The 26,523-nt window shown below is 41.4% G+C and overlaps 1 pseudogene; it reads right to left on the bottom strand.

Moving 5' to 3' along the window:
* Positions 1-24,568: 24,568 nt before the first annotated feature.
* Positions 24,569-26,523, bottom strand: part of LOC148152124 (uncharacterized) — a 31,355-nt pseudogene continuing 29,400 nt past the window's right edge.

Raw genomic sequence — 26,523 nt, 5'->3', positions numbered from 1 at the left:
AGCGTTCATCATATAATTTCCAATTGAACACTGGAGTAACTTCATAAAGTTGAAAAAATTATGGGTGATATCATTTACACTAGCAGGTTAAATCAATTTGCTCTAAACTGCATTTTACGTAGGAAACATAATTAATTCATTAGATTTTCCAAAGTCCATTATCATTAGGTTTAGACCTCAGATGAACTTTCATACAGTTTGTCATACCTAGCAATTTTCCGCTATTATTTAATTGCCCTGTTTTATTAGTACTTATATTGCCAATTTCAAGAAAGATGTCAGTGCCACTATTGTCCAGAAACTTTATTGCTAGTTGCATAATAAAATTTGCTTGAATGTAAGTTATTTTACATAGGCATTGGTTAAAGTAATAGAGCTGAATGCAGGAGGTATGGGAAGCATGCAGGGAGAAGAGCTTAAAAGTAAGGTGAAACAATTGTGAATCAACAATTTGTTGTTTGTCTCTGCGTTAAATATACATAGATATGTGCATTCCATATTTAACAGTGACTTACAGTTATGTAAAATAGTAATTGTTTAAGTTCTGGGTTCTTTTAAGTGTTGTGATATGCGATATTAAGTACATATATTTCTGTCTATACACATTGTATTTCGATAAAGCAAAAACAGTCATTTGTAAGTGAGGAAGTAGATTTTTACTATTGAGGATTCTGTTACCCTTTGTATTGGATAAATATAACTTCCATAATTTCTACCACACATGGTTTAGTACCGCAGCAATGCATTTTTTAAATAATAAAAATTCTTTTGTGTGAGAAAGATCGTAACTTTACAGTGTTAAAACTGTCATAATTATATTACTTTTTCATGCTTGGAGGATTGAAAGTAACTTAGGGAGCAATTCAAGCTCTTCGAACAGAATAAAATTGACATTAAGAATGAAGCAAGCAAATTTAAATTCAGACAAATGCTCAATAGTGTATTTAAGCAGGATGAATAGATTCAAATTCACCAATCTTTTGTCTTGAGACAGAAAGAGGAGGAACTTAGTTCACTGCAAATTACAAACATATTAAACAGTGGGGATGAAAGTGGCCATGCTATATCCATTCTTGGGGGTGGCAAGATGGGGGAATAAGCACAAATGACAGAGGACTATATTCTACCCCTGAATGGAGAAGAACATACAAAGCCACGCTGTATTGGGTATTACTTAGTTATCCCTTTCGCATCAATAAGACACAATACCTCTGCATATGCTAATAAAGGCCCTAACACATGATCCACAACCTCACTCCAAATTCACCGTACAACCATTCAGTTTTTTGTGGCCTAATATGGGTTCTTCAAGGAACCACCAAGACCGCTAACTGAACAGTAAGTTTTTGTCTGTATTGTGGAACAATGGAGAGTAACACCACAGCCTCACTTTCTTTGCTCCATTATTTATTTCTTTCTTACTTCCAAGGATCTACCTAATGCCGCTGTGGGTGTCAAAACTAACTCCAGGCTGGTATGGTACCGATTGCAATTGACAACTTATTAGACTTACAATTACGAGCCCTATATTAATTTAAGTCAAACTTCCAGGGTTTGGTGCATATATTGAGCACATCACCAATCCTGAGATCAAAAATGGGCCTAAACCGGTTTCTCTTGGGTCCCTTTTTTAATGCTCTGATAGTTATTTCAGTTCAGGGACATGTTCTTGAGGCCATTTAGACCATGAAGCCTGTGGATTCTGTCTAAGAGCAATCAAACATGTCAAACATCCCATTATTTTCCCATAAATCTGCAATCTCTCTTTGGTAAAGGTCCAATTCCATTTTAAAAGCCACAATTGAACCAACTTCTATCATTCTCTCAGATAATGTATGTTAGTTCTGAATATTAACTATATAAGAAAGTTTCTTTTGATGTTTCCTTTGGTGCTTTCACCAACATTCTTTAGTAAGTGCTTTCTCATTCTAGATTCTTTACAAATTGGTCCAATTTCAGAAACCTTCTGAAAACTATTATACTATCTTTTGATCCCAGTACTGTCTCTATTTGAATGGAGGGAGGTGAAAAAATTTTATTGTTTTAAAACTGAAGAGGTCTGCTCACTGGTTCCTGCTAACATATACAATCAGGTCTCCATATTTCTGCAACCTCCTTTATTTTTTTTCCCAACATAACTAGGATCAAGCCAAAAATGCTGTGGAACTGCTGGAGAACATCATTGTTTAGCTTCATTCAGTTCACAAAACAACCATTCACCACCATTCAGTTTCCTGTCACTCAACGAGCTTCATTTCTATGTTATCACTGTTTCTTTGATTCCATGGGCTTCAAATTTGTTGGAAAGACTAATATGTGTCACTTTATCAAACACCTTTTGGAAAATATCAAACATCCCTTGAAAGTCTTTTAGATTTTGCAAGAGTTCTCTGTTTTCTCATTAAAAACTCAATCATGTTGGTTCAACATAATTTGCCTTTAACAAAATCATGCTGGCTTCCCTTCCATATTTACATCTTTCCAAGTAACTGTTAATTTTATGCTGATTTTTCTTTCTAAAGGTTTCCCATCACCTATGACAAGCTGACTGATCTTTAGTTGGTTTGTTTATTCTTACAGCTTTTTTGAACAAAAGCATAACATTTGCAATTCTACAATCTTCTGATCACATCTGTATTTAAGGAGAATTGAAAGATCACAAAATTGTTACAGCACAGATGGAGGTTGTTCAGCCCACCATGTCTGCACCAGCTCTCTGAATGAGCATCATGACTTTGTGCTATTTTCTCACCTCTTCACAATAACTTTGCCCCTTATCTCAATCAAAAGAATTAATGAATGCCATGTTGAACCTGCCTGCACTATTTTTCTTGGGACTGCATTTCAGTCCTGAGCACTCGTTATATGAAAAATTTGTCTCATGTTGTATTTATTTCTTTTGTAATCACTAAATCTGTTCTCTTCCATTCTTGATTTATTTATAACCAGATGTCACATGACACCAGATTATAGTCCAACAGATTTATTTGAAATTACAAGCTTTTGTAGCACTGCCCCTTCATCAGGTGGTGAAGAAAAGCATACAGGCACAGAATTTATAGGCAGAGAGATCAATGGCAAAGAGATCAAAAGATCATATGAATGGTGGGAATGGAGTGTCGAATAATAAGTCTCTGTAGGTGATCAAAACTATCAGACAGTGTGAGTAAAAGTATCAGCAGCTGAAGGGGATAACCTATAATTCAATTAATTGAGGCAGAGAGATAGTTACAAAAATTAAAAATAAGGTGGTGCTGGAGACAAACCAAATTGCTGAAATAACAAGATAGGTATAAGAATTGTATGCTGAGGTTCTAACCAAAGTAACAAAAATGCAAAACTTTACAAACTAATAAAGCAGAAACATCACAAAGGTTGTCAAGGTGAGAAAGATTTTACAATTAAAGAACACTATGGTGGGGTTACATGTAGCATGACATAAACCCAAAATTACAATCGAGGTGGTCTTCATGGATACGGAACTTGGCTATTAGTTTCTGCTCAATGATTCTGCGTTGTTGTGTATCTCGAAGGCCACTTCAGAGGACGCTTGCCTGAAGATCGGAGGCTCCATGTCTTTGACAGCTGAAGTATTCCCTGATGGGAGGGAACATTCTTGTCCAGCAATTGTTGTGCAGTGGCCATTCATCCATTGTTGTAGCATCTGCGTGGTCTCCACAATATGCCTCTTACTCCAATCAATCTTACTCATCACTGTACTTCCCCATTAAAGTCAACTCTCTGCTAATTGGTTTTTCTTACTCTCAATTGTTGCACATCATTTTCCAACACCATCCTAAAACTTATGAAACAATGATCACTGTCAACTAAATGTTCCCCATTTCCAAGGATCAGGGCCAACAGTGAACCTTTCTATTGGATTGGACAAATTGTTATAGGAAACTCTCCCTAACTCAGTCCAGGGACACATGCCCCTCATTGCCATGCACTACCCATATCCCACTTTATATTTGGGTAATTGAAGTCCTCTATTATAACTTCTCTACAGTGTTGGCATTTCTTTTTTATTTCTCCAAAGATCTGTCCTTCTACACCACTTCCACTAGTCAGTGGTCCATAAACTACACAAGAGCAATGTAATTGCACACTTTTTATTCCACAGCTCTTGCTGTACTAATTCTGACATAGAGTCATACAGAATGGAAACAGATCCTTTGCTCCAACCAGTCCATGCCGAACATAATCCCAAACTAAACTAGTCTCACCTGGCTGTATCCCTCCAAACCTTTCTTATTCATATACTTATCCAAATATCTTTTAAACATTGTCATTATACCCACATCCACATTTCCTCAGGAAGTTCTAAATCGCAGGAAGGCAAATTTTGATGGTATTAGGGAAAGAACTTTCAAAAGCTGATTAGGGCCAGATGCTCGCAGGTAAAGGGACAGCTGGAAAATGGGAAGCCTAAGGGGCAACTTTTTCACGCAGAGGGTGGAACATGTATGAAATGAGGAAGTGGTGGAGGCTAGTACAATTGCAACATTTAAAAGTCATCTGGATGGGTATATGAATAGAAAGGGTTTGGAGGGATATGGGCCAGGTGCTAGCAGGTGGGACTAGATTGGGTTGGGATAACTGGTTGGCATAGACGAGTTGGACCGAAGGATCTTTCCTTGCTGTACATCTCTATGACTAAGTTCATTCCATGCCCAAACCACCCTCTGTATAAAAAAATGCCCCTCATGTCTTTTTAAAATCTCTCTCCTCTCACCTTAAAACTGCTCCCCCTACTCTTGAAATCCCCCTTCCTAGGGAAAAGATAACTACCATTAACTCTACCTATACTCCTCAGTATTTTATGAACTTCTATAAAGTCACCTCACAGTCTCCTACGTGCCAGTGATAAAAAGTTCTAGTCTATACAGCTTTTCTTTATAACTCAAACCTTCCATTCCTAGCAACATCTTCGTAAATCTTTCCTGAACCCTCTCCAGCTTAATCATATCCTTCCTATAACTGGGTGACCAGAACTGGACACAGTATTCCAGAAGAGGCCTCACCAATGTCCCTGTACAACCTCAATATGACTTGCCAACTCCTATACTCAAAGAACTGAGCAATGAAGGCAAACATGGCAAACAAATCTGAGATATCTTTCTTCTCCATCACTGCAGTGTTCTCCTTAACCAATACCACTCCCCTTCCTCCTTTCCTTCTTTTTCTATCTTTTCATAACAACTTATAAACAGCATAATTTAACACCCAGTCTTGCCCTCCCTGTGTCAGGTCGCTGTCACTATCACAACGTCATAATTCCACATTTTAATCTGTGTCCATAACTCCCCAACCTTACAGTGCTCCACATATTTACAAACATGAAATTTAACTCTATCTTGGACTTCCTTTCTTTCTTCCCTAATCTAACTTCACCTCTTAATTTGCTATTCTTTATGTTAGTGCTCGCTGTACTCTTGAGTATTTTGCAAAACGTATTATTCTCATCTGCTATTCTTTCTTGGTTTTCCATACCCCTGCCAAGTTAGTTTAAAGCCCTCCCAATGACACGAGCAACATGCCCCTCAAGGACCTCAGTCCAAGTTCTGTTCAGGTTCAACCCATCTGGCTTGTACAGGTGTCGTCTTCCCCAGAGCCAGTCCCAGGGTTCCAGGAATCTGAAGCCCTCCCTCCTGCACTATCTTTCCAACCATGTATTCATCTGCTTTATTCTTCTATTTCTGTACTCGCTTGTCCATGACCCTGGAAGTAATTTGGAGATTACTACATTTGTTGGTTAACTTTCTACCCAGTTCCTTAAATTCTGATTGCAGGACCATATCCTCCTTCCTGGCTAAGTCATTAGGACCAATGTAGGCCACAACCTCTGTCCTACTCTGGAGAATATTACTCTGGAGAATATTACTCTGAAGATTATTCTGCAGCTGCTCTGTGAAATGTTTCAACCTCTTATCAAGGAGGCAAAATACTATCTTGGAGTCATATTGAGAGTCACAGAAACACCCACCTGTTCCCCATAAATAAAGAAGCTGCTGTTGCTATTGTGCTTCCTTTCATCCTCTGACCTACACAGTCAGGCCACTTTGTGGTGCCAGAAGCTTGGCTTTGACTGCACTGTCTTGCAAAACCAATGCCTTCATTAGCTTCCAAAGCGGAAAGCTGATTTATGAGCAGGATCCCAGGGGACTCCTGCACTACCTGCATGATTATCTTGGACAGTTTAATTGTCACCCATTTCCTTCCCTCCTTCCATTCTTTGAGATAGGTAAGTGATTAGCCATGGAAAATGCATGGTTACAGGGATAGGTTAGGGGGTTGGATCTGGGTAGGATGCTCTTCGGAGGGTTAGTGTGGACTCGATGGACTGAATGGCCTGCTTCCACACCATCGGGATTCTATAATTCTATCTGCGGTGTAACCACCTCTCTAACCATGCTGTCCATTTAACTCTCAGCCTCGCAGATGTACTACAGTGTCTCCAGCTACTGCTCAAGCTCTGAATGTCAGAGTATGAATTTCTCCAGTTATGAGCATTTCCTTTACATGTGATCATCTAAGACACTGGTGGGGTCAATGACTTTCCATAGTGACAGGTCATACTTTCCACTTGGCTCACCTGAGCTGTCGTGTCTTATGCATTGCTGCTTGTCTTTTTCCTAGCTACTTGAAACCTTCTGATCCTATGATCAATGTTCTCTACGTGTTCCCATTCTGGCATTCATTTACTTAAAACACTTGGTTCCCCTGCAGCAAATCCAGCAGTGACTCCTTCCTTCTTGGGCTGGCACCATTTAGATCAAGGTAATTTTCCTGAATTTGCTTCCAGAAACTCTTGTCCCTCCTTGTTCTTTATGCACTTATTATCCTAGACTATATTAGGACAATTGACATGTCCATAAGACCATAAGACCATAAGACATAGGAGTGGAAGTAAGGCCATTCGGCCCATCAAGTCCACTCCGCCATTCAATCATGGCTGATGCGCATTTCAGCTCCACTTACCAGCGTTCTCCCCGTAGCCCTTAATTCCTCGAGACAACAAGAATCTATCAATCTCGGCCTTGAAGACATTTAGCGTCCCGGCTTCCACTGCACTCCGTGGCAATGAATTCCACAGGCCCACCACTCTCTGGCTGAAGAAATGCCTCCGCATTTCTGTTCTGAAATGACCCCCTCTAATTCTAAGGCTGTGTCCACGGGTCCTAGTCTCCTCGTTTAACTGAAACAATTTCCTAGCATCCACCTTTTCCAAGCCATGTATTATTTTGTACGTCTCTATTAAGTCTCCCCTTAATCTTCTAAACTCCAACGAATACAATCCCAGTATCCTCAGCCGTTCCTCATATGTTAGACCTGTCATTCCAGGGATCATCCGTGTGAATCTCCGCTGGACACGTTCCAGTGCCAGTATGTCCTTCCTGAGGTGTGGGGACCAAAACTGGACACAGTACTCCAAATGGGGCCTAACCAGAGCTTTATAAAGTCTTAGTAGTACATCTCTGCTTTTATATTCCAACCCTCTTGAGATAAGAGACAACATTGCATTCGCTTTCTTAATCACGGACTCAACCTGCATGTTTACCTTTAGAGAATCCTGGACTAGCACTCCCAGATCCCTTTGTGCTTTGGCTTTATTAATTTTCTCACCATTTCGAAAGTAGTCTATGCTTTTATTCTTTTTGCCAAAGTGCAAGACCTCGCACTTGCTCACGTTAAATTCCATCAGCCATTTCCTGGACCACTCTCCCAACCTGTCAAGATCCTTCTGCAGCCTCCCCACTTCCTCAGTACTACCTGCCTGTCCACCTAACTTCGTATCATCGGCAAACTTCGCTAGAATGCCCCCGGTTCCCTCATCCAAATCGTTAATATATAATGCGAACAGCTGTGGCCCCAGCACCGAACCCTGCGGGACACCGCTCGTCACCGGCTGCCATTCTGAAAAAGCACCTTTTATCCCAACTCTCTGCCTTCTGTTAGACAGCCAATCCTCAATCCATCCCAGCAGCTCACCTCGAACACCATGGGCCCTCACCTTGCTCAGCAGCCTCCCGTGTGGCACCTTATCAAAGGCCTTTTGAAAGTCTAGATAGACCACATCCACTGGGTTTCCCTGGTCTAACCTACTTGTTACCTCTTCAAAAAATTCCAACAGGTTTGTCAGGCATGACCTCCCTTTACTAAATCCATGTTGACTTGTTCTAATCAGACTCTGCTCTTCCAAGAATTTAGAAACCTCATCCTTAATGATGGATTCTAGAATTTTACCAACAACCGAGGTTAAGCTGATTGGCCTATAATTTTCCATCTTTTGCCTTGATCCTTTCTTGAACAAGGGGGTTACAACAGCCATCTTCCAATCATCCGGGACCTTTCCTGACTCCAGTGACTCTTGAAAGATCTCAACCAATGCCTCTGCTATTTCCTCAGCCACCTCTCTCAGAACTCTAGGGTGTATCCCATCGGGGCCAGGAGATTTATCAATTTTAAGATTTTTTAACTTTTCTAGCACTATCTCTTTCGTAATGGCAACCATACTCAACTCAGCCCCGTGACACCCTTTAATTTTTGGGATATTACTCATGTCTTCCACTGTGAAGACTGACGCAAAGTACTTGTTAAGTTCTCCTGCTATTTCCTTATCTCCCATCACTAGGCTTCCTGCAACAGTTTGAAGTGGCCCAATGTCTACTTTTGCCTGTCGTTTGTTTCTTATGTACTGAAAGAAACTTTTACTATTATTTCTAATATTACTGGCTAGCCTACCTTCATATTTGATCCTCTCCTTTCTTATTACACTCTTTGTTATCCACTGTTTGCTTTTGTATCCCTCCCAATCTTCTGATTTCCCACTGTTCTTAGCCACTTTATAGGATCTCTCTTTTTCTTTAATACATTTCCTGACTTCCTTTGTCAGCCAAGGTTGTCTAATCCCTCCCCGGTTAATCTTTCTTTTCTTGGGAATGAACCTCTGTACAGTGTCCTCAATTATACCTAAAAACTCCTGCCATTTTTGCTCTACTGTCTTCCCGGTTAGCCTCTGCTTCCAGTCTATTTTAGTCAGTTCCTCTCTCATGCCCTCATAATTACCTTTATTCAACTGTAACACCATTACATCCGATTTTGCCTTCTCCCTTTCAAACTCCAGACTGATCTCTATCATATTATGGTCGCTACTTCCTAAGGGTTCCCTTACTTTAAGATCTTTTATAGAGTCTGGTTCATTGCAAAGCACTAGGTCCAGAATAGCCTGCTCTCTTGTGGGCTCCATGACAAGCTGTTCCAAAAACCCATCCTGTAAGCATTCCATGAATTCCCTTTCTTTAGATCCACTAACAACATTATTTACCCAGTCCACCTGCATATTGAAGTCTCCCATGATCAATGTAACCTTGCCTTTCTGACATGCCTTCTCTATTTCCCGGTACATGTTGCGTCCCTGGTCCTGACCACTGTTAGGAGGTCTATACACAACTCCAATTATGTTTTTTTTGCCTTTGTGGTTCCTCAATTCCACCCACACAGACTCCACATCATCCGACGCTATGTCATTCAATACCATAGATTTAATTTTGTTCTTAACTAACAAGGCAACCCCACCCCCTCTGCCCACCTCTCTGTCTTTTCGATAAGTTGAAAAACCATGGAGGTTTAACTGCCAGTCCTGACCCCCCTGCAACCAAGTCTCTGTGATGCCTACTACATCATAATCATTCACTATTATCTGTGCCATTAGTTCATCGGCTTTGTTATGTATGCTACGAGCATTCAGGTAAAGTGCCTTAATGCTAACTTCCTTATCATTAGAGATGTTGGAAGTCATATGTCCTAAGTTATCCTTGCTTTTTACTGCATTCTCAGTCTGCCTCAATTTTAAATCCGCCTGGAAACATTCTATCCTGCTGCTAATCTTGCCATTTACCTCCATACTCCCTGTTGCTTTCACTTTCCCTTCCCCCCAACTCAGAAGTTTAAAGTCCTACTGACCACCCTATTTATCCTCTTCGCTAGAACATTGGTACCTGATCGGTTCAGGTGGAGACCGTCCCAACGGTACAGATCCCCCCTGTTCCAAAACTGATGCCAATGCCCCATGAAGTGGAATCCCTCTTTCCCACACCAATCCCTTAGCCACGTGTTTACTTGCCTAATTTTCTTGTCCCTATGCCAATTGGCACGTGGCTCGGGCAGTAATCCGGAGATTATGACCCTTGAGGACCTGTGCTTCAATTTCCTGCCTAGTGCTTCATAATGCCCAAACAGGTCCTCCACCCTAGTCTTGCCTATGTTGTTGGTACCAACGTGGACCACAACAACTGGATCCTCCTCCTCCCGCTCCAATATCCTTTCAAGACGGTCGGAGATGTCTCGCACCCTGGCACCGGGCAGGCAACACACCATGTGAGACTCCCGATCCGGCTTGCAAAGGATACTATCTGTCCCCCTAATTATAGAATCCCCTATAACCACTACTTGTCTATTAGCTCCCCCCTCTTGAATGGCCTTCTGGACCATGGTGCCTTGGTCAGTTGGCTCATCCTGTCCAGAGCCCTTTTCCTCATCCGAACAGGGAGCAAGAATCTCGTACCTGTTGGACAAGGTCAAGGGCTGAGGCTCCTCCACTCCTGAACTCCGGTTCCCCCTACCTGCCTCACTTACAGTCACACTCTTTTGTGCCAATATAATTACTCTATTGTTTACATACCGCTCTAATTTTCTTGTAAATTTGCTTGTCTAAACTTTTCCCGCTTATTAGTGGCCTATAGAAGTCAGTAGTATTATGGTACCCTTAATTTTTTTAAAAATCTAAGCCAATAGATTCTGTCTCTGACCTCTCCAGAACATTCTTTTTCTCTGAGTCTGTAACATTTTTCTTAATAATTGCACCTCTTATCTATTTGCTCCTTTCCTACCTTTTTCTGAATATCTTTCTCTAAAGTTCCATCTTACTTTTCACTTGGCTCAATAAGTTTAAGATAATTAATTGAACTGCAATGCAAACAGGCTTCCAATCTGGGGATGTGTACAGTTCTGGTAATATGGCTAAGTGGTGTGACAACGTCGAGTTTCCAATCCAACAGCATGACATCGTATTTTATGAATGGGTGTGTAGGTTTGAGTGTCACTTATCCAATCAGCAGCACTCAATTCAGCAGTTCACCGCTAGTGAGCTCAATGCTTGATATTCCACTGAGGGGAGGTAATGCCATCTTCGGGTTGTATGCTTTGGTGGAAATATGAAGCCTATTGACCTGATGAGGCTGCCTGTTTCAGAGTACATAGGATAAAATAACAGCAGTACCTATCTGTGCATCTTAATGCCAGTGAAACCAACAAGAAGTGTTGCCATTTGATTTTCTTATCTAAGAAAGGAGATATTGGCCAGAGAAAGTTCACTAGGTTGATCCCGGGTACGGATGGATTTCCTTTTGAGGAGCAGTTGAGTAGATTGGACCTTTACTCATTGGAGGCAACCTTAATGAAACACGCAAGATTCTTAGTGGACTTGAGGGGGTAGATGTGGAGATGTTGTTTGTGAGAGAGTCCAGGACCATAGGGAATAATCCCAGAGTAAAGAGTTGATCATTTAAAACAGATGTGAGGAGAAATTCCTTCTCTCAGAGGCTCAGTGAATCTGTGGAATGTTTTTGCTGCTAGAGAGCTGTTGGGGCTGGTTTGTTAATTATTTTCAAATTTGAGATAGGCAGATTTTACTCAGTAAGAGAATTGGGGAGGAGTCATGAAACTGGAGTTGAGGATTATCAGATCAGCCATGATCTAATTGAATAGCAGAGCAGGTAGTCCTTATGGTCCTCAATTGAGCAAGTAGCCCTTATGGTCCTCTAGTGATAAAATTCTAAATTTAAAGATGCCAGTAAAGTGGTATATGATGAATAGTGATATGACAATCAATGGCAGGTGTATTCTTTGGAAGACTGGAAAGTGGAGGCCATGCAGTGAAACTTCCTGAAATGAACTAACTGTCTAAGCCCACCATGAGGTTCAATTTTTATATTTTAAGAAAGTACCACCTCAAAGTAGTCAGGCACTTTCTTATTCCTATTTTCACCAGTTTGAACCAAGAGCAAGATATCGGTTAGTTAAAAATGGAGATGCTGTAGTAAATTTAATGAAAACAATGACTCACATTTAACTGATTTGTGGCAATTGATGTGCTTACAGCTTTGATGAAAACAGTGCAGTGGATACATTGTTTTCACTTCCAGAGGCTTTCATTAAGGTTCTGCGAGAATAGTGTCTATAATAATTGGGGAAATAGGTTTGAACGACATTAACAGAAAGTGATCAATGAGAGTATGACTCTTTTACTGGCCATGATTTTTATTCATGATTTTGGCAAGAACATTGATCATATTTTTATTTGGCTTGTGGATATAAAAATGTGAGTAGAGATTTGCAGTAAAAAGATTAGTAGGTTACAAACTGATTTAGATAAGCTAAATGAATGGGCACATAAATGGTATAAGTTAATGAAGTGAAATTTTATGAGTTGCACAAGCGCTCCATTGGCAGGCAAGATTTGGAAAGTTTTCAGAATAGACTGTAAATCAGGATTGCATTGCCTGTTTTTTTATTGTTTGGTTTCTCTGAGATTACTGGAGAAATCTCTCCAAGAGTATTGTAGAGATTCAAAAATGACTTCAATTTTAGCTGGCTTCAAATGCTCATTGTTTGGCCAGAAGAATGAGCAAGCAGTGCTATATGACCCAAAGACATGGTTGGCCATCTCTTCACATAGTGCACTGCTGACCTTGGGGGAGGTTATAGAGCATTCTAAATGGGGCAACTCTCCATGCACCTCATCCAACAGTACTTCAAAAGTCATAAAGAAAAAAGACTTTGCTTGCTTCACACCATCACATGAGCAAAACTTTTATTTTATTCTGCCACATCAAATTTCATTTATCCTTTTTTATTTTTGCATTTGTTTTCCTTGCTGTCCCCTTCAGTTTTACAAAAGCCTCCAAAATAGTTGAAATGCACTTTGAGCCTTTCTCAAAGTGTCTTTAAAAAAAACCATAAAATAATCCAGTCATTCAACCATTCCCAGGAGATTAACAATAGGATGCATTTCTTAATCAGTAGTGGGAATAATCAAGGCTGTTATTTTTCAGTCATACAGTAGACTGGCTGGCTTGCTGAAACTGACAACAAGGATCTTGAGTCAACTTTGTATGTTTTTTTGGTATGAGAATGGATTTGTAAAAGCATTCACTTTTGAGAAGAGTAAAATAACAATGATTTCTAACCAGGTAACCTCCTTCTGTTATAAATATATTTCTATAAAAACTGGAAGAGCTGCGGAAGCTGTAAATCAGAAACAAAGACAGAAGTTGCTGGAAAAGCTCAACAGGTCTGGCAGCATCTATGTCGTCTTTGAAGAGAAATCAGAGTTAATGTTTCAGATCCAGTGACCCTTCATCAGAGGTTCTATGTACCTCTGCTTGACTGATCTCTGAATGGTCTGGAATGTTCTCTGTACAGATGGCATCTTAGGCCACTAACTGCATATTGCATGTGCTAAATGTACTGCATCCAGTACCTTAAAATTGGTTTGGTATTAATTGCTAGCATTTTGGAAATTTAGGAAATAGGAGCATGAGAAGACCCTTCAACTCCACATTCAACTAGATCATTGGTGCCATTTTCCTGTAACATCCCATATCCCTTGACATCTTTAATATCTGGAAACTCATGGATCTCTGTCTTGAACAGACTCAATGATCAAACCGTCAGAACCCTCTGGGGTAGAAAATTCCAAAAGGTCTTCCAGGGTGAAGAAATTCATCCTCATCTCAGTCCTAAGTAGCCGACATCTTATTCTGACATTATGCCCCCCTGGTTCTAGGACTCCAGCAAAGGTAAACAGCCTTTTAGCATCCACCATCAAGACCAGTAATAATTCTGTATGCTTAAGTGAGATCACTTCCAACATTTGTGCTAATTACTTTTCTTGCACAGATATCCAAGGTCTTTGCATGGCAGCGATTTCTGGAACCAGAACAGGAAATCGTGTAGCTTAAATGGAATGTTGATCACCTTTTAATCTTCAAAACTCTAACAAGATGGACCACCCTTGTGTGTGGGAAAAGGGATAAAGAGTACAATTTGTATCTCCCTTGGGCTGGGGTTAGGGATGTGAAGTTCATAAAGATTGCATTTGGTAAAACAGTATGCATCAATTTTGGAGGAAAAGAAATTCTAAAGCAATGAACTAATAATTTACCCTAGTAATTAATCAAAATGACCATTCTCTCCTAATCCCTTTCACTTACGCATAGTTCTGGCCCAAGGCACCTTACTCTGCCACCTTGACTGCCTCCTTCATTGCACCTGCAGGAGCAGGACAGAGTCTTGTCTTCATCTCCAATATATTTTCCAATGTGAAGCCTTGTCTTGTATTTGCATTACATCCATCCAATAGGTACATCCCATAGCTTGCAGTGTCACCCCATCGCTCTCCTCCCCTCCCAACGTCCCGCCCTCCCTCCATATCAGCCCACCCCAGCATTCTCATTAAAGTCACAATAGACACATCACAAAAGTTTTTGTCTTCATGAAGCTATTTACTCACACAGCTCCTCCAATCAGAGGTTGTTCTTTCCCACATTTGCTGCTGATAGACTCATTAGTGAAAAATAGCCACTGAGTAGGAGGGAATCACCTTGGACAATCTCCCACTTGTATTTCCTGAAATTGGTGGGCTGGGTAGGAGCACGTTGGCCCATCTGTTAGAGAAGAGTGTGGTGCTGGAAAAGTACAGCCAGTCAGGCAGCATACAAGGAGCAGGAGATTTGACGTTTTGAGCATAAGACCTTCATCAGGAATAAGGGCTTATGCTTGAAACATTGATGCTCCTGTTCTTTGGATGCTGCCTGACCGGCTGTGCTTTACCAGCACCACACTCTTCGACTCTGATCTCCAACATTTGCAGTCCTCGCTTTCTCCATCTGTTAGAGAAGTCTACACTAGAAACACATGGACCTAATTTCATCAATCTCTCTTCATGGAACAATCCCACCATCCCAGGAATCATTCTAGTTTTGTATGGCGTGTTTGAAATGCTTACATGGCAACTGTTTATTTTCTTTGGACAAGGAAACCAAAGCTGTACACAATAATGTAGGTGCTATCTTACTAAGGTTCTTTTACATGTTCCAAGTACTGTCTTGGCTGAAACAGATTTCCAGCAGGACGACCTGGCTAACCTGAACTTCACTGGTAAAGATCCTCCACAGCAGAATGACTCTGATGGATCAGAAACAGAAAAGGGACAGCAGGCGTTTTGTGTACTAGAGTTTTTGGGGTGCGGTAGCTTGGTTTGAAAATGCCTGAGATCCGAAAAAGCAAATGAATATTTCCTGGATTGACATCAATAACCTGCCCCTTGCCTTCTCTATTCTTATAACGTCAGGCAATTGTGGGAATATAAATGAACATAGGGGAGAGGAACAAGCCCTTCTGTCTCCCAAAAGCACAGTGGCTCAGTGATTTGTATGCTGCTTCACAGTGTCAGGGACCTGGGTTCAATTCCTGCCTCAGATGACTGTCTATTTGGAGTTGTATATTCTCCCTGTGTCTGCGTGGGTTTCCTCCAGGTGCTCATGTTTCCTCCCACATTCCAAAGATGTGCAGGTTGGGTGCGAAATTGCCCATACTGTCCAGGGATGTGCAGGCTGGGGATTAACAAAAGGGAATCAAGGGTTATAGGAATAGGGTAAGGGGCTGTGTCTGGATGCTCTTCAGAAGGTTGACTTGATGGGCCGAATGGCCTGCTTCCACGCTGGAAGAATTCTATGTCTACACCAACCATGATGCCATTCTAAACTAATCCCTTCTGCCTGCACATGGTCCATACCCCTCTAATCCCTATCTTTTCATGGGTCTGTCTAATGGTTCTTAAGCATTATATGTAGTTCTACCACATCCCCTGGCACTACATTCAAGTCATCTACTACCTTTTGTGTAAAACACTTGCCTCTCACATCTCCTTCAAACTTCCCTCTTCTCACCTTAAACTTATGCTCCCTGATATTGCCACTCTGGGAAAATGACTGAGCCTGACCAAGCCACTCATAATTCAATATATTACTATCAGGTCACCCCTCAGCCTCAGATGCACTAGCGAAAACAATCCAAGTTTGTCCAACCTCTTAGTATAGCTAATAACTCCAGTATTTGCACCCTCTCCAAGTTCCCATATCCTTCTTATAGTGACCAGAACTGCAGACAATGCTTCAAATGTGGTCTAACTAAAGTTTTTATACAGCTGCAACATGATTTGCCAACTTATATACTCAAAGACCTGAGCAATAAATGCAAACATGCCATACACCTTCTTTATCACCTTATTTACTCATGTTGTCATTTTCAGGCAGCTATGGATATACATCCCAAGATCCCTCTGTATATCAATGTGCCGAAAGGTCTGCTATTTTTTCATTAGGGATAGTCAGCGTGGTTTTCTACGGGAGTGGTCTTGCATTTGACCTCCCAAGATGCATCATCTCTCACTTGTCCAGACTAACCTCCATCTGCCATTTCTTACCTAACTTTCCAACTGATCTGTATCTTGCTGAATCCTTGGAAACCTTCCTCACTATCCACAACTCCACCAATTTTCATGTTATCTGTAAACCTGCTAATCAGATCACCAATATTTTCATCCAACTCATTTATATAAATTACAAACAACAGAGGTATCAGCACCGATCCTTGTGGAACACTACAGGTCACAGACTTCCAGTCAGTGGAGCACTCCTCCACAATTATCCTCTCTGTCTACTAGGACCAAGCCAATTTTGTATCCAACTTACCAACTCACTGTGGATCCCATGTGACTTAATCTTCCTGACTAGCCTACCATGAGGGACCTTGTCAAATGCTTTAGCAAAGACCAGATAAACAACATCCACTGCTCTATCCTCATCAATCATCTTTGTCAGTTCTTTGAAAAACTCAATCAAATTTGTGAGACAAGATCACCCCCTTATAAAGCCATGCTGATTAGCTCTAATGAGTCCAATGAATCTAAGAGTCAATAGATATAAACCTCTGTACAACTGGATCTGAATTATTTTGAGAATGTTTCAATGATTCTGATGTTATTAATGCTGTGGCAAACTAGGGAAATGTCGTGATTTGGAAATGCTGGTGTTGGACTGGGGTGTACAATGTTAAAAATCACACAACACCAGGTTATAGTCCAACAGGTTTAATTGGTAGCACATTAGCTTTAGGAGCGCCGCTCCTTCATCAGGAGTGTTGTGTGATTTTTAACTAGGGAAATGTCATAAGGTACAAAATATTTTTTCACACTGCCCAATCTTGACTGATTAAATGATTGAGTTACAAGGTGCATTTGATAGCCACCCCCAGCACACAAAAGCATGTTTGAAAAGGGAGTGAATAGGCTTCAGTTTGCCCTGACCTGTCTCCCATTCTACTGCGGGTAGGGAGGGGTCAGGTACTCCACCCACCCTTCAGCCTGTTAGAGCTTATATCTGGTGATTAATAATCATTTAAGTGCCTCATTTTGGCAACACTGTCATTTTAGCCTGTGCCAAGTGGATGATCTGACAGCTCTTACTCTGCAAGCTGATGTTGGAGATGGTGTGTGAAACAATTGTACAAAAGCCAGTATCCCGTCACCAAGCCATCCTTTATTTACTTGTACACAATATACTTGCTGTGGCCAGCCAGCTCAGAGCCAGTCGGCTGAACTGACGAGATTCTAATCTTCTGGTTATAAATCTTTATTCATTTTGTTCTATATTAGTCAACCAGGGATTTCCTAACTGGCCGAGGTTAACAACCCTAACCAATGACCTCACAGTTAACACGGTCAGGCTGGTTCCAATCACTACAGGGTAAAAGGAGATTTCCTTCAGGCATCTTCTATGCCCATTGAAGGCATCCTGCCCAAAATCTTCAAGAAGGATTTTGTTGTATTTCTTAAGGCTAAAGGGATCAAAGGGAATGGGGAGAAAGCAGGAATGTGGTGCTGATTTCGATGATCAGCCATGATCATATTGGATGTAGAGTTTGCTTCATAATCTCATCTTGTATACTGCTGTTAGTCCAAGCAATGGCCTTTGCTCAAACCTGACACTGCTGGGACTATGGAAAAGAATGGATGGCAGCTTTCAAAAGCAGAGCTTAATCCCCGGAAGAATTTACCTTAAAAAAATTAACACAATTTCCAGTATAAAATAGCTGCTGGGCTATTGGCTTTTCTGGTTGCTCAACTCTTTATTGATAAGTAGTTGGGGTTGAGATAGGGTTTGTGGTGAGTATTGTCAGCCCCGAACTAAGGCTGTGTGGACTCAAGAAGCTACATACAATATTATAGTAGATAGTGCAAAGTCTTATGAAAAGAAGTTGCAAAATATTCACATAGGATCATATCAATTAGGAAGGTGTGTTGTTCTGTTTATATTCTCATATGTACAGCAGAGAACAAATGTTCAATGAATAAAATAATTATTTCATACATTATTATTTTATTGTCAGTCAAACACCTTTTCCATGGCATTGGTCACGATGAATCTGAATTTATGTTGCAAAAGCTGTATATCTTCAGTGAAGAAATTTTGAAAATAAATTTATACGAGTGCTTTTCAAGTCAAAGAAGTGCTGTTAGTATAGTGTTTGGAGATTAAATAGCTATTTGCCAATTAAAGGTAGATGGAATATTGCGTGCAATTCTGGTCTCCTTCCTATTGGAAAGATGTTGTGAAACTTGAAAGGATTCAGAAAAAATTTACAAGGATGTTGTCAGGGTTGGAGGATTTGAGTTATAGGGAGAGGCTGAATAGGTTAGGGCTGTTTTCCCTGGAGCGTCGGAGGCTGAGGGGGTGACCTTATAGAGGTTTATAAAATCATGAGGGGCATGGATAGGATAAATAGACAAAGTCTTTTCCGTGGAGGTTGGGAGTCCAGAACTAGAGGGCATCGGTTTAAGGTGAGAGGGGAAAGATATAAAAGAGACCTATGGGGTAACTTTTTCACACGGAGAGTGGTATGGAATGAGCTGCCAGAGGACGTGGTAGCGGCTGGTACAATTGCAATATTTAAGAGGTATTTGGATGGGTATATGAATAGGAAGGGCTTGGAGGGATATGGGCCAGGTGCTGGCAGATGGGACTAGATTGGGTTGGGATATCTGGTCAGCATGGATGGGTTGGATCGAAGGGTCTGTTTCCATGCTGTACATCTCTATGACTCTATGACTAAATAAATTGGTATATTCTGAAAAGTGAAACATGTTGTTGAAGCTTTTCATCTTGCAGTCATTAGGACAAATGTAAGAATGCCAATATTTAAAACATAAAATAATTCATACCATACAAAACCAGGTGTTGTTTGGTACATCATGCCTAATCAATTGATGTGTTGCTATGGAAATCTCTCTCACCTTTATAGAAATGTAGAAATGATAACTGCATAGAAGGATGCTATTTGGCCCAAATGCTCCTCTAATCCTAACTTCCTGCACACAGCCCATGGCCCTGTAGCTTAAGGTGCAGGAAATTTTTGGAAGAGTTTATGGTCTCTGCCTCCACCACCAACTCAAGCAGTGCATTCCAGACACTCAACACCCTCTGCATAAAAGATTTTTTCCTCATGTCCCCCCTAATTCTTCTACCACTTAACTTAAATCTATGACCACTAGTTTTTGAACTCTCTGCCAAGGGAAATAACTTCCTCCTCTTTACTCTAACTCGACACCTCATAATTTTGTATACCTCTGTCATATCGCCCCTCAACCTCTCTGTTCTAAGGAAAACAACCCTAAACCTCTCCAATCTGTCCAGAGAAATTATGTCCTTCCTGTCATGCAGTGACCAGCTCTTTACACAAAACTCCACTTGTGTTCTCAGCAATTTCTTATTCAGTTTCATTACCCTACTTTCATATTCTATACCTCTGCCAATGAAGGAGAGCTTTCTATATGCTTTCTTTACAATCTTATCTACCTGCACTGCTACCTTTGATGACGTGTGTAGTTACACATCAAAATCTCTCATCTACCTCTCTCAGTATATTCCCGTTTATTGTATCTTTCTTTTTACTACTTGACCTCCCTAATTATATTATCTCACACTCATCAGAGTTGAATTCCATCTGCCACTTTTCTGCCCACTCTACCAACCATCTACATCATTTCAGAGCTTACAGCTCTCCTCTACATGGCTTTTTTTTGTCATCCTCAAACTTTCCATTTGTGGTCCCCATGTTGAAGCCCGAATCATTAATGTATAAAACAAACATCAGGAGTCCCAACACTGAGTCTTGCAGGACACCACTTGAAAAAGCTATCCATTCACAAGGGCAGCCATCAATTGTTGCCCTTTCTTTCCAGTTATTAAGCCAATTTTGGATCCACTTTGACACATTACACTATATCCCTTAGGTTTTTACTTTTTTGACCAGTCTGCCATGTGGGACCTTGTTAAATTCACTTTGTCTATCTCCAACTCTTCCTTTCCTTAATTTCACTGATTCTACTTCTGAGCATAGGCTGCCAACCAATATCCATTACAAACACACTGACACCCACAGTTACCTCAACTACACCTCGCAGCCTGCTTTCTGCAAGAATTTGACTCTGTTTTCCCAGTTTCTCCCTCTCTGCCTCATCTGTTCTGAGATGAGTGAAAGGAACATGGTGTCTGTCAAGCAGTGGAGTTTAGGACTGAATTAAATTGAATTGGATTGAATTGAAGTTATTTTCACGTGTACCGAGGCACAGTGAAAAGCTGTCATGTGAACAATACAGGCAGGTCACATAAGTAAGTAGCATGGATAAGTAAATAATAGGTAAACAGCGGCAAAACAAAAACACAGGTACAGGCAAATGCTAAGGGTTTGTGAGTCCATTCTGTATTCTAACAACAGTAGGTTAGAAACTGTTTCGAAACCGGCTGGTGCATGTGTTCAGGCTTCTATACCTTTTCCCGGATGGTAGAGGTTGTAGAAAAACATTGCCAGGGTAGGATGGATCTTTGAGAATGCTGGTGGCCTTTCCTTGATAGCGGGCTTGGTAGATGGATTCTATAGCTGGGAGGTTGGCCTTTGTGATTGTCTGGGCTGAGTTCATCACTCTCTGTAACTGATCTTGAATTTTTTCAGTTGCCATACCAGGTAGTGATACATCCAGATAGAACATTCTCGATGGCGCACCTATAAAGGTTGGCAAGGGTATTCACCATCATGCCAAATTTCCTCAGCTGCCTGAGGAAGAAGAGACGTTGTTGGGCCTTTGTAACCAGTGTGTCCACATGAAGAGTCCAAGAAATATTGTTGTTGCTGACCACTCCCAGGATCTTGACACTCTCCACTCATTCCACCTCTGTGCTGTTAATGTGTAGGGGGCATGAGTAACATCCCACCGAAAGTCCATAATGTGTTCCTTGGTTTTGCAAGCATTGAGAGCTAGGTTGTTCTCAGTGCACCATTTTCCCAAGTCTTCCACCTCCCGTCTGTAGTCTGTTTTGTTGCCATCTGAGATTCAACTGACTGTGGTGGTGTCATCAGTGAACTTGTAAATGGCATTAATCTGGTATTTGGCGATGCAGTCATGGGTATACAGTGAGTATAGTAGGGAGCTGAGGGGGGGCTCATTGTTAATGAGGATGAAATATTGTCCCCAATCTTTACTGATTGTGGCCTGTGAATCAGGAAGCTGACGATCCAGTTGCAGAGAGTGAGGCTTAGTCTGAGATCACTAAGTTTAGTAATCAATCTAGAGGGGACAATAGTGTTGAAGGCTGAACTGTAGTCAATGAGTAGGATTCTTACAAAGCTGTTTCTTGGTGTCAAGATGTTCTAGGGAGGAGTGAAGGGCAAGTGATATGGCATCTGCCATGGATTTGTTGGTCCGATAGGCAAATTGGAGTGGGTCAAGAGTAGTGGGTAGGCTGGAGTTGATTACTGCCATGACCAGCCTTTCAAAGCACTTCATGACCACCAAATTAGGGCCACTGGCCAGTAGTCATTGAGACATGCTGCATGAGCCTTCTTAGGCACAGGGATGATGTTGGCCCTCTTGAAACTGGCAGGGACAGTGGCCTGCTGCAGGGAGAGGTTAAAGATATCCGGGACAACCTCTGCCAGTTGATTTGCGCATACTCAGAGTGCACGACCTGGTACTCAGTCTGGTCCCATTACTTTCCTTGGATTCACACGTAGGAAAACTGACCTCTGCTGCAGCAACTGTTGGGATAGGTTCGTCAGGACTTGTTGGAATAGGTGTTACCTCTCTGACGAGATTCTGCTCAAAGCGAGCATAAAAGGCATTGAGATGTTCCGGGAGGGATATGTCATCATCTTGCACTGTCTCTTTTTAGAACCTGTAATGTAATTCAGTCCTTGCCATAGTCGCCAGGTGTCTGTCTGGGTTTCTAGTTTGGATCAGTATTGGTCCTTGGCTGTCTTAATGGCTCTGCGAAGGTCATACTTGGATTCCTTATATTTGAGTGGGTCTCCTGATCTGAAGGCATTACACTTGGATTTTAGCAGGTCCTGTATGTCCTGATTCATCCAAGGTTTCCTGTTGGGAAACACGCGGATTGACTTCCTCAGCATGCAGTTCTCCACACACGTGCTGATAAAGTCTATGATGGTGGTGGCGTACTTGTCCAAGGTACCTGCGGCCTGTTTGAACATGTCCCACTCAGCCGATTCCAGACAGCACCAGAGTTGATCCTCTGCCTCCTCCAACCAGCACTGGACCTGTATTTACGACGGGGTCTCCTGCTTGAGCTTTTGCCTGTAAGCCAGGAGAAGAAACATGGCACTGTGGTTGGAGTTCCTGAACTGAGGGCAGGAGATGGAGTAGTAAGCATCTTTCACAGTGGTGTAGCAGTGGTCTAAAATGTTCGGTCTCATGGTGGGACAGGTAATGTTCTGGTGGTACTCCGGCAACACCTTCCTTAAATTGGCTTGATTGAAGTCACCAGTCACAATAAACAGGGCTTTGGGGTGTTCCGCTCCAGAGTGTTAGTGATGGAGTACAGCACATCCAGAGATTCCTCAACCTTTGCATTCTTATGCATTGAGCAAGGTGGGAGGCCATTCAAAACATCAATGGACTAGTCACATCTAATGATAAAAATAAACAGCAGTATGCTTCGGAAATAGTATCGTGGTCCAAAGCAGTAACACAACATAACTTCACTTCTTTACATCTGTCACTGCGCGAAATGCCATTTCCAATCCGTTTCCATGAGGAACATTAAAGTTCCAGGAGGCACAGTTTAATTAGTTCAATGTCCTGAAAATGTGAAAGAATCTGGATATTCCACACCGAAGTTAGTAACAGCAGTAAATATTACCAGATAGGTCATCTGTTCTTGAACGCAGATAATCAAGAAACCTGTTGACATTGATGATTTGGAGGAACTTTCACTCAACTGGAATGCAAAATATAAGCTTTTCACTTCACTTTCGCTTCAATGATCCTGTATATTCAAGGAAAGAAAGCCTAGAGAAAGGAATCATGGCAATGGTAACAAGCAATGAGTGTGGAAGACTACATTTCGAATACCAATCAAATAATAGCTTGAGCCTGGAGAGCTTGTGCCTGCAGGTTGGCTTGGAATTTGCAGTAAAAATAATTAGACATTTTCTTGTACATGATTAGGTTTAAAATTCCAAAGGTTATACCTTGATTTTGTTTTATTCATTCATGGTTGTGGAATTTGCAGGCTAGTTGCCCTTGAGAGTGGCTGCCTTCCTGATCAGCTTCAGTCCATAGGTACACTCACTTTGCAGTTAGGAAGGGAGTCCCAGGATTTTGACTCACTGCCAGTGAAGGAACTATCTAAATCAGGATGATATATGGTATGGAGGGGACCTTGCAGATTGTGATGTTCTCGAGCATCTGCTGCACTTGCTGTTCTAGTGATAGAACAATAGTGATTGGTCACGGTCTTTGATTGTGATGTCAAAGGAATCCTAGTAAGTTGTTGCAGCGCATCTTGTATAGTGCTGCCACTGATGCTGGAGGAGTAAATGTTAAACGATGTTAGATGGGGTGTCTGTTGTGTTATGTGTTGCAGTCAGTATGTCAATATATCTTTAAGGAACATGCTTTTGACATCACTACTATATCATAGCATTGACATGATGGTATCAAGATCTCAAACTCCACCTTATTTTGAATCATTTGAAGCATGACACTCTAATGGAAGCATGCTCCTCTGCTGAAAACTAATAGCTTAATTGACGCTCGTGTCTGAGAAATGCAATGTTTCATTTAAGAGTTAGTAGTAATGTATATTGGATTGATCAACACAATGATATCTATGCCGAGTTTCTTACCTGATAGGAGAGAACAGAAGTGTTGTTGTTGTCAAGCCATAAGTACATAAAGCAAGTATAATGTTAGGATTCTGGGATGGTAGGCTGCCATTTAGATTGGGAGAATAGAATGCTAGGTATGTGGGGTGCTAGGTAAGTAGGATACCAGCTGGGAATGACAGATGATAAGGTGCCGGGGGTAGAATGCTAGTTGTATACGGGTTAGAAGTGAAACACCCAGTTGGAGGCAAACCAGTGCCAGTCAAGTGTTGCTTTGTCCTGAAAGGCGTTCAGCTTCTTGAGTGTTGTTGGTTGAGCACATATCCAGGCAAGTGGAGAGTGTTCCATCACGTTCCTCACTCACTACACAACTGCAAACAAAGTCTAAAGAAAAGATGAAACTGGACGGATCATCTAAAATGGATGTAGGCACTGGAATTTACAATGGCAAACTCAGCTGTGTTGAACATGCAAAGTCCTCCTTACTGATATCTACTATATCAGTCAGACTTTGAACAGAGTTAGCAACTCAAAACTGGCATTTTACTAACCTAGCACACTACGCCCTAGTCTAGCATTCTACCTCTAGCACCCTACCACATGTCTTTCCAAGCTGACATCCTATTTATCTGGCACCCAATGCCCTCTACCTAAGTCTTGCTGTAAGATGTATCTCTCTCTCTCTCACACACACACACAGACACACAAAACACTCACATGCCCCCACCCCACACACACCACACACATCCCACCCCAGACACAATACACACACCCCACCCCATAAACTGCACAAACACAAACCCCATCTCACATGTCCCACACACACACCCTTCCCTACCACTATCCCTTTCATTTTCTTTATTAATATTAAAATATATAAGTTAAACTGTGAAAATGCCTTCATTTTTCTCCCAAACGAAAACGTTTGTATTTTTTAAAAACAATCTATTTTTGAAGACAGAGAAAATGATGCAGGATCTTCCATTATTATGTCATGTAGCCTGACTATGCACTTGGAGTTTGGACAGGACTCCAGTCTTTAACAGATTAATTCTAGGTGGTGTAGGCTCCAATGTGATCTGAAACTCATCAGACTGACCTCTGAACTGATTTTCAAGTGTAATTCTAACATCTACTCATTTACCACTATCTGAGTGTGGCAACATTACCATAAAGTGGGTGTTTACATGAAGATGATATCTGTTCACATGTCTTTTGAGTGAAATTGCACTGAGTGGAGAGTCACATGTTTAATGTCAGACTCATAGGCTTGTGGCTGAAAACTCCAAAAGAAGCTCCAAGATTCAAAAGTAATGGAAGGCAAAATATGACCATCGGCATCAGGCATAGGATTAAACACAAATCCGGTGCACAGGGAGAAGTGTAAGTCTGCACAAAATAAAATTGATGCAGGGAATTCTAACGTGCAAATAATAATTTTTTGGTTGGATTTTTAATAATGATGAAACTTTTATATTTTTGTTATGTTTAATTCAGTTTAATTCAGATAAATGCGAGGTGCTGCATTTTGGGAAAGCAAATCTTAGCAGGAGTTATGCACTTAATGGTAAGGTCCTAGGGAGTGTTGCTGAACAAAGAGACCTTGGAGTGCAGGTTCATAGCTCCTTGAATGTGGAGTCGCAGGTAGATTGGATGGTGAAGAAGGCGTTTGGTATGCTTTCCTTTATTGGTCAGAGTTGAAAATGTGTTGCTGGAAAAGCGCAGCAGGTCAGGCAGCATCCAAGGAGCAGGAGAATCGACGTTTCGGGCATGAGCCCTTCTTCAGGAATCCTGAAGAAGGGCTCATGCCCGAAACGTCGATTCTCCTGCTCCTTGGATGCTGCCTGACCTGCTGCGCTTTTCCAGCAACACATTTTCAGCTCTGATCTCCAGCATCTGCAGTCCTCAATTCCTCCTAGAAGATTCTTTGGTCAGAGTATTGAGTACAGGAGTTGGGAGGTCATGCTGCAGCTGTACAGGATATTAGTTAGGCCACTGTTGGAATATTGCGTGCAATTTTGGTCTCCTTCCTGTCGGAAAGATGTTGCGAAACTTGAAAGGGTTCAGAAAAGATTTACAAGGATGTTGCCAGGGTTGGAGGATCTGAGCCAGAGGGAGAGGATGAACAGTCTGGGGCTGTTTTCCCTAGAGCGTTGGAGGCTGAGGGGTGACCTTATAGAGGTTTACAAAATTATGAGGGGCATAGATAGGATAAGT

This window comes from Chiloscyllium plagiosum, unplaced genomic scaffold (assembly GCF_037043375.1).
Source record: "Chiloscyllium plagiosum isolate Xiang-an unplaced genomic scaffold, Cpla_swu_hap1 HiC_scaffold_1, whole genome shotgun sequence".
Classification (NCBI taxonomy): Eukaryota; Metazoa; Chordata; class Chondrichthyes; order Orectolobiformes; family Hemiscylliidae; genus Chiloscyllium; species Chiloscyllium plagiosum.
This window is presented reverse-complemented; position numbering and strand designations above follow the sequence as displayed.